The sequence below is a fragment of the Monodon monoceros genome, unplaced genomic scaffold, assembly GCF_005190385.1.
Source record: "Monodon monoceros isolate NGI ecotype Baffin Bay Population unplaced genomic scaffold, NGI_Narwhal_1 Super_Scaffold_20, whole genome shotgun sequence".
Lineage (NCBI taxonomy): Eukaryota > Metazoa > Chordata > Mammalia > Artiodactyla > Monodontidae > Monodon > Monodon monoceros.
In genome coordinates, this window is record NW_021703777.1 from 35764102 (window position 1) to 35773115 (window position 9014).

Here is a 9014-nt window from a genome sequence, read left to right on the forward strand (position 1 = left end):
GGCAAATGTTTTCTGCAAGGGGCCAGATGGTAATATATTTTTTAAAATTAATTAATTAATTAACTTATATTTGGCTGCGTTGGGTCTTTGTTGCTGCACGTGGGCTTTCTCTAGTTGTGGAGAGCAGGGACTACTCTTCGTGGCGGTGCACAGGCTTCTCATTGCGGTGGCTTCTCTTGTTGTGCAGCCCGGGCTCTAGGCACGCGGGCTTCAGTAGTTGTGGCATGCAGGCTCAGTAGTTGTGGCTCACGGGCTCTAGAGCACAGGCTCAGTAGTTGCGGTGCACAGGCTTAGTTGCTCTGTGGCGTGTGGGATCTTCCCGGACCACAGCTCAAACCTGTGTCCCCTGCACTGGCAGGTGGATTCTTAACCACTTAGCCACCAGGGAAGCCCCCAGATGGTAAATATTTTAATCTTTGTGGGTCACATGATCTCCTTTGCAACTACTGAACTCTGCCTCTGCCATTGTAGCACAAAGGATAGTACATAAATGAGTATGGCTATACCAGTAAAACTTTATTTACAAAAACAGGTGGCAAGCTGGATTTGGTCTATGAGTTGTAGTTTGCTGACCTCTCCTCTAGAAACTCGCATCAAAGCAAATGGGAAAGCTAGCAGGAAATGATAATGAATAAAAAATAGAGAAGGGATGTGGAGAAAAGAAGTACAAGTGCCAGCATCTATGTAAGAGGAGTTTCAAATGACAAAATTAAAAAGAATACGGAAGAGGGTGATATATTTGAAGAAAAAATAAAATTTCTCATAACTAATGAAAGATGAATGCTTTCAGATCATAAAGTGCCAAAGAGAAGAGATAAGGAAAAACCAGACCAAGACATAAAGAGAAAGCTTTGAAACTTTCTAGAAAGAGAGGGCATATGATCTACAAAGGAACAAGAATCATATTGATATAAGACCTCTCAACAGCACCCTGGCTGCAGGAAGACAAAGGAGTAATATATACTAAATACTGAAAAAAACTTGAGCCTAGAATGTTGTATTCAGCCAAAGTGTCATTCAGAAATAAAAGCATAGGAAAAGTGATACTCAGCCCCAGGCATACAAGTTCTCAGAAAATATACCACACAAAGACCCACATTGAAAATATATTTGAGGAAGTACAGAAATAATAAGAAGAAAAAAATCCTTTCTGAACTCCTTGGGCGGGGGTGAGGGGGTGGGGTGGATCTTGATGTGTTTTACAAGGTATCAGAAGTAAGAATACTATATACTTAAGTAAACTTTTTATAAACTTAAAAAAGAAAAAGCAACTAGGGCCAAAGGAAAGAGAAAGAGAAAATATATCCACTACAACACAAAACTAAAATTCTGGATATTATTGATATGATGGACACTTTGGGAGAAAGTGAAAGGGACAGGAGACCATGCTAATATATATTTCTTTTGTTACGGTAATAATTTGGTTGTGACACATTTAAGAAATAAATAAGGAGAAAATAACTAAGGTTATGGTTGTATCGGTCAGGACACAGAAACCACATCAGTAATTTATCAGGGAACATTTAATGTAATAGTTATGATCTAACAGAGAAGGTGGTTCAACTTTTAACAAAGTTAATAAAACTATTGAGAGAGGTAGCAGACAACTATAGAATAGCAAATGTAAGCAGCACTACTACCACTAAAGTTAAGGAAGAATACCCAAGGGAGGAAAAAACTTGGAAGAGGCCCCATCCCCAAGGCTGAGATTCAGACCTCCTTGGAGAGGGCAAGGAGCTAACTAGATGACAGAATTTCACTGGAGAGCTGCAGCTCCCAGCTGGGGTGCAGCCTGCAGGCCAGAGGTGGCCAGCTGGAAGGCGTCCACTAGGGTGGCGATGAAATTTGCTGGAGAGTGAGTGCCACGGGGTCTCCACAGGAGACGTCACAGAAACCGGAAGATCCAGGAAGGGAAGCCACCTTCTCTGCTCTGCCTTGCAGTGTCCCTCCAGTGCCCTCTGCTGAGAAGGCCTAACATTGTACCAGCTGGCAAATGAGAATGTTCACAGGGTCCAGTTCTAGGTGGCACTGGAGCCGACAAACAAGACATTGATACCTGGCACAGTCCTCCCCCATATTTTCCCCCGCTCAGTGCTATATTGTCAATATTCATCTATGTTCTATGTGTATAGTATGCCTTGAGCACGCTTCCTGGTTATCTTTTTCTTCCATTGTTTTTGGACTGTTTTACAGTTCTGTAAGCTGTAGAAAATGAATAATAATGCAAACAATTTTAGTCTGTAGAAATGGAAATGAATTGTGTCCAGTGAAATACAATTGATTATTTTCCTATGGTTAGACCATTTTGTATCTTTTTGTAAATTCATTCTAGCATTCCTAGTTGCCTATATATGTGTGATTGAGTTCTCCTTTGATCTAGTTGTAACATTTTACTCGTTTCCTCATTAATTAATGAGGGAAGTAAAACCTCTGACATATATTCATTTTATATTTGTATGCGAGTTATGATCTTAACTTTCAAAAAAATTATATCTTAAATAAGCCAGTCCTAGAGTAGTCAAGTTCATCAAGATAGAAAGTAGAATAGTGTTTGCCACACCTGGGGGAAGGAGGGCATGGGGAGTTATTATTTAACTAGTACCAAGTATCAGTTGGAGAAGATGAAAAAGTTCTGCAGATGGATAGTGGTGATGGTTGCACAAAAAATGTGCATGCTTAATGTCACTGAACTGTATGTTTTTAAATGGTTAAAATGGTAAATTTTGTGTTATGTATATTTTACCACAATTTTTAAAATTAAAAATTATACTTTAACATCGGCTGTATTAACCGCTTCTCAAATTCACTCACAGTTCTGCTAAATATTCTATTACCTAAAGACTAAATTGTAAAGTTAGCCACCAACAACTTGTATGTGAAATAATGGGAAAAAGAAGAAAATATTTAATATTTACAAATAAACACATACATACAAGCAAAGAGAAAGCTACTATAGTCCTTGTTTTTGTAATGGGTCATGAGCTATAGTTGATATTTATGACCCCTTTCTTTCATTACCTATTTCATATTTCCTTTGCTCTCAGCTAGAAGCTTAGCTGGTCAGTTTCCTAGTAGAATGACCTAACCTTCATTCTTGAAGCATATCAGTCTTTGAAATTCCTGCTTCTTTTTGGTTACATTTCCTTAATTAATGCTTCCTATTGGGCATGGAAGTATTAAGAGATACCGCAGGAAATGCCCTGGGTTCCAGATATAGTCCTGTTTGTACTCAGCGGTTAGCAGCAATCTAAGTTTCCCCTTGGTAGTTGGGATCAATAACTGCAGCAGTACAGAGACCCCTTTTACTGCCTGTTACTTTGTGACATAGTAAGTTCAAGATGGCCAGCTGGCAGCCTCATCTTCCAATTCAGTGCATGCACTGTTGTGTTCCCCGGTGGAAGCATTTCTCCTTTGGGAACAAAGACCTTTAAAGCAGCAAATCTCAGAGTTGCCAGGATGGGAAGCAAAAATTTGTGAGTGGGTTATTTGATACAATAGTGAGAGAAGCCACTCCTACTTACACCCCTTGATTCCTGAACCCATGTGCTCTGGGATGTGGAGGTGATACTACTACATATTGATCTCTGATTCAAAGCATATACAGCATCTTGCAGGACAGAACCCTGTCTTTAAAGTTGTCTCATAACTGGCACCATAACTTAGTTTTCAGTAAGCAATTCTACCTTTAAGCTAGAGCAGCCACTTCTAGATGATGGAGTATATGGTAAGACCAGTTAATTCCATAGGTATAAGTTCACTGCTGCATTTCTATTGCTGTGAGATGAGTTTCTTGATCAGAAGCAATGCTGTGGGGAATACCACAATGGTGGATAGGCATTCTGTGAGTCTGTTGATAAGAGGTCCTGGCAGAATTATTACGAGTAGAGAAGGCATCTATACTCAGAATATGTGTCTATTCTAATGAGGAAGATTTTTCCACTCTCTCAACAATGGAAAAGTTCCAATGTAATCAGCCTGCTACTAGGTGGCTGCTCATCACCCTGAGAAATGGTACCTTATCAGGGAGGGCCAGTGCTGGTCTCTGCTGTTGGCAGATAAGGCACTCAGCAACAGCATTAGCCAGGTCAGCCTTGGTAAGGAGAAGTCTGTGTTGTAGAGTCCATGGCTAGCCTCCATCTCTGACATGACCATTTTGTTCACGGGCCCATCACTGGGTATCTGGAGAAACAGGTTGTTTGACATCCACAGAGCCTATCGTTTCCACTTGATTATTAAGAGCCTCCTCTGCAGTGAATCCCCTTTGGGGAGCATTCAAATATCTTTACAGTCTGTCCTTTCCAAGATCATCGACATTCCTATTCTCTGTATGTCTTTGTTGCCCACCTTTCAATCTGCTCCCTTCCCTAACCATCCAACCAAACTGTTAACAACCACGCACGAATTAGTGTACGTACATCTGTCTTCTCACATCAGACAAAGCAGATATATTAGTTTCCTAGGGCTTCCAAAACAAATTACCACAAATCAGGTGCCTTAGAACAACAGAAGTTTATTGTCTCATAGTTCTGGAGGCTAGGAGTCTGAAATCAGAGTGTCAGCAGGGCCGTGCTCTGTCTCAGAAGGCCCTAGGGGAGGATTATTTCTCACCTCTTCCTAGCTTCTGGTGGTTGCTGGCAATCCTTAGCGTTCCTTGACTTGTAGATGCATCACTCCAATCTCTGCCTCTGCTGTCCCATGGCGTTTTCCCTGTGTATTGTGTCCAAATTTCCCTCTTATAAGGACACCAATCACTGGCTTAGGGCCCACCTTAATCCAATATGACCTTATCTTAACTTGACGACATCTGCAAAGATGCCACTTCCAAATAAAGTCACATTCACAGATTCTGGGTGGACATGCATTTTGGGGGAGAACACTACTGAAGCCAGTACAGAGGATAATCCTGCTGGGAAGATTTCCCTTTGCCACTGTCCATTAGGGTCATTTCTGGCCCTAAGCACGTTGCAATGAAGTTAAAATTTAATTACAGGGCTTCCCTGGTGGCACAGTGGTTGAGAGTCTGTCTGCCGATGCAGGGGACACGGGTTCGTGCCCTGGTCTGGGAAGATCCCACATGCAGCGGAGCGGCTGGGCCTGTGAGCCGTGGCCGCTGAGCCTGCGCATCCGGAGCCTGTGCTCCGCAATGGGAGAGGCCACAACAGTGAGAAGCCTGCATACTGCAAAAAAAAAAAAAAAAAATTAATTACAAAAGGATAGATAAAATTTCACATATTTGAAAATTAAGTTATGTAATACTGAATAACCTTTATGTTAAAAAAGAAAGTGCAAGAAAAAAAGAAAAGAAAAAAAAGTGCAAAGTAAGTTGATACTTAGAAATAAATAGCAATGAAAACAATACATGTGAATACATATATTTATTAAGAACAAGATAGTTTTAAAACAAAGCAGCTAAGCATTTAACTATGGTATTTGAATAAAAGTAATATCCAAAGAAACAAGAAGGAAGCAAAAAATAAAAATAAGCACTAAAAATAAAGGGAAGAAATAAAAGCAACAACATTTTTTAAAAGACAGAAAATAATAATGAAATAATAGATAAGAAAGGCAGATCTATGGCAAGATTGATGAAAAGAGAAAGAGACAGAGAGAAAATGCAAATAAATAACAATGTGAAAGAAGGGGAATTAACCACAGTCTCAACAGAAATTAAAACTTAGCAAACAGTATTATGAATAACTGTGTGTAAATAAATATGAAAACCTAAATTAAATGGACAAAACTCAAGAAGAAATACAAAACTGCAAAAATATTTCAAGGAAAAAGAACTTGAATAGATCAATAAAGATTAAACAAAAAAAAATAAAACCTCAAGGCCTAGATGGTTATACAGACAATTTCTACCCAAGTTTTAATGTATAATTAATGTGTAGTATATTCTTAGCAGCAAACATGAAAACAAACGGAGAAATCTTAAATGTATATCTTTGAGATCAGGAAAAGGAAAAATGTGTCCAATACTACCGGTGATATTTAGTATAGAATAACTGGTCTTGGCCAATGGTATTAGGAAATTTTTTTAAAGGTGAAGGGCTAGGGACTTCCCTGGTAGCGCAGTGGTTAAGAATCTGCATGCCAATGCAGGGGACACGGGTTTGAGCCCTAGTCCGGGAAGATCCCACATGTTGTGGAGCACCTAAGCCCATGTGCCACAACTACTTAGCCTGTGCTCTAGAGCTGGTGAGCGACAACTACTGAGCCCGTGTGCCACAACTACTGAAGCCCACGTGCCTAGAGCCCCTCCTCCGCAACAAGAGAAGCCACTGCAATGAGAAGCCCAAGCCCTGCAATGCAGAGTAGCCCCCGCTCACTGCAACTAGACAAAGCCCGCGCGCAGCAACAAAGACCCAATGCAGCCATAAATAGATAAATAAGTAAATAAATAAATTTATATAAAATAAAGAAAAGACACCATTTAAAATAGCAACAATACATCTGTGAAGAAAAATGTAAAACTGCAATAGAGAGCATAGAGGATGATTTGAACAAATGAGAGGACATTCCTTGTTTGGGGGTGAGATAACTTAATATTACTAAGATATTAATTTTCCCAAATTAGTCTATAAATTCAATATAAGTCCAATCAAGCTTTTAGTTGAAAAATTTAAGGAACTTGAGTAACTCACAGAGAGGAGTAAAAGTCTATAAATAGCTAAGTCAACCTTGAAAAAGTAGAATAAAAAGTAGGTCTTGCCCCATCAAATATTAGGGCATATTACAAAAATATAGTAATAAATACTGGATGTTGTTGGCACAGGAATAGACAAATAGATAAATGGGGGAATTCCCTGGCAGTCCAGTGGTTAGGACTCTGCACTTTCACTGACAAGGGCCGGGGTTTGATCCTTGGTCGGGGAACTAAGATCCCACAAGCCACACAGCCACATAAATAAATAAATAAATGGAAAACTGGATCGCCATATGGAGACAATAAAACTGGATCCCTTCCTAATATTATGTACAAAGGTAAACTACAGATGATCTAAGAGCATAAATGTGAATGACAAAACTCTATATTAATAGAAGAAAATGTAGGAGAATTTTTTTTTTGAGCACGGAACTTGGAAGGTGAAAGCTAAACACACACAGTGACAGTAAGGATGAAGGAAGATATTTCCTAAATATCTTCAGATGGAAGATATTCAGGAGGTTAACACTGACAGACTCCTTAACTTTCCCTTGTACTGCTGTCTCAAAGTTTAGAGGAGATAGGTGAAATGGGTATAAAATGCACATATATTGCTTTATATTATGTAGTTACTTATGATAATTTTGTGGCACAGTGTTATAAAGGGGATAAAATAAGGGGATAAAATTTGGAGTCAGAAGACCTGAGTTTAAGTCATGGCTCTTTCACTTACTAAGTGTGACCATGAGCCTTAGTGTTCTTATCTCCATAGATCGCATGGTTAAAAAAGATAAAACTTGCAATGTACAGTACTAAATATAGAGCTCAACCCTACCAATACCTGTTTTTCCCACTTGCACAGCCTTCTTCCTGTTATAGTTGGTCTTTGGTCTATGTCTGTACCTGGGAGTATTCTTTCATTCACACATTATAGATAGGCCAATTCAAACAGGATTAAACCAAACAGCAAAACAAAAAGAGGAGGGGGAATTATTAGCTCTTGTAGATGTAAAGTCCATGGGTAGATAGATCTAACTTCTAGCATAGCTGAATTCAGGTGCTCAAAAAGTGTTTCAGAAAGCTGTCTCTCAGGGCTTCCCTGGTGGTGCAGTGGTTAAGAATCTGCCTGCAAATGCAGGGGACATGGGTTCCAGCCCTGGTCTGGGAAGATTCCCACATGCTGCTGAGCAGCTAAGCCCACGTGCCACAACTACTGAGCCTGCGCTCTAGAGCCCGTAAACCACAACTATTGAAGCCCACGCGCCTAGAGCCCGTGCTCCGCAACAAGAGAAGCTACTGAAATGAAAAGCCCATGCACTGCAACGAGAAGTCCATGCACTGCAACGAGGAGTAGCCCCCGCTCGCTGCAACTAGAGAAAGCTCACTCACAGCAATGAAGAACCAATGCAGCCCCCCCCCCAAAAAAAGACTATAAAAAAGAAAGCTCTCTCCACCTCCTGGCTCGATTCATCATGGATCAGGTGTGCCCTGGCCTGTGTTCCCAGTGGTTTCATACTTATACCTTCACAGTTTCAAGAAGAGCTTCTTTTGCTGTAAACTCTCACAGAAGTTCTGGATATACATATGCTGGTTGGGTTAAATTTATTCCTTTTTTCATCCTTGAGCCAATCACTGTAGCCAGACAAGTGGCACTTGTTTTGATTAGCTTAAGCCAGTGTCACATGATCATTCTTGGAGTCAGGTGCACCCAAACTATGAGTACTAAAGGTGGGTTGGGGTAGTTTGCCAAGGAAAATGGGATTCTGTAATAAAAAGGGAGAGAAGGAGGTGCTTGGCAGAGAAAAACAATAGATATTTATTATATCTCTTCCTTTTCCTTTGTCTTTATTGTTCATTCTGACAAGAGAACACATATATGAAACCACTGCAGGAACCAGAGACCTGGTGATTAGCCCTTAGGGAGGACCTTGACTTGAATTCAAGGATGGCTGGGTATATAAGACACTGGGCTGTGTAGGAAGAGTAACTTGGAAATTGGAAGAGTCACTTCCTCGCCTCCTTATCACACAATCAGAGGGCTTTTTTACTTTTATTTTTTTAATTTTAAATTAATTAATTTATTTTTGGCTGTGTTGGGTCTTCGTTTCTGTGTGAAGGCTTTCTCTAGTTGCAGTGAGCAGGGGCCACTCTTCATCACGGTGTGCGGGCCTCTCACTATCGCGCCTCTCTTGTTGCGGAGCACAGGCTCCAGACGCACAGGCTCAGTAGTTGTGGCTCACAGGCCTAGTTGCTCCGTGGCATGTGGAATCCTCCCAGACCAGGGCTCGAACCTGTGTCCCCTACATTGGCCGACAGATTCTCAACCACTGCGCCACCAGGGAAGCCCTACTTTTATTTTTATTAAAAA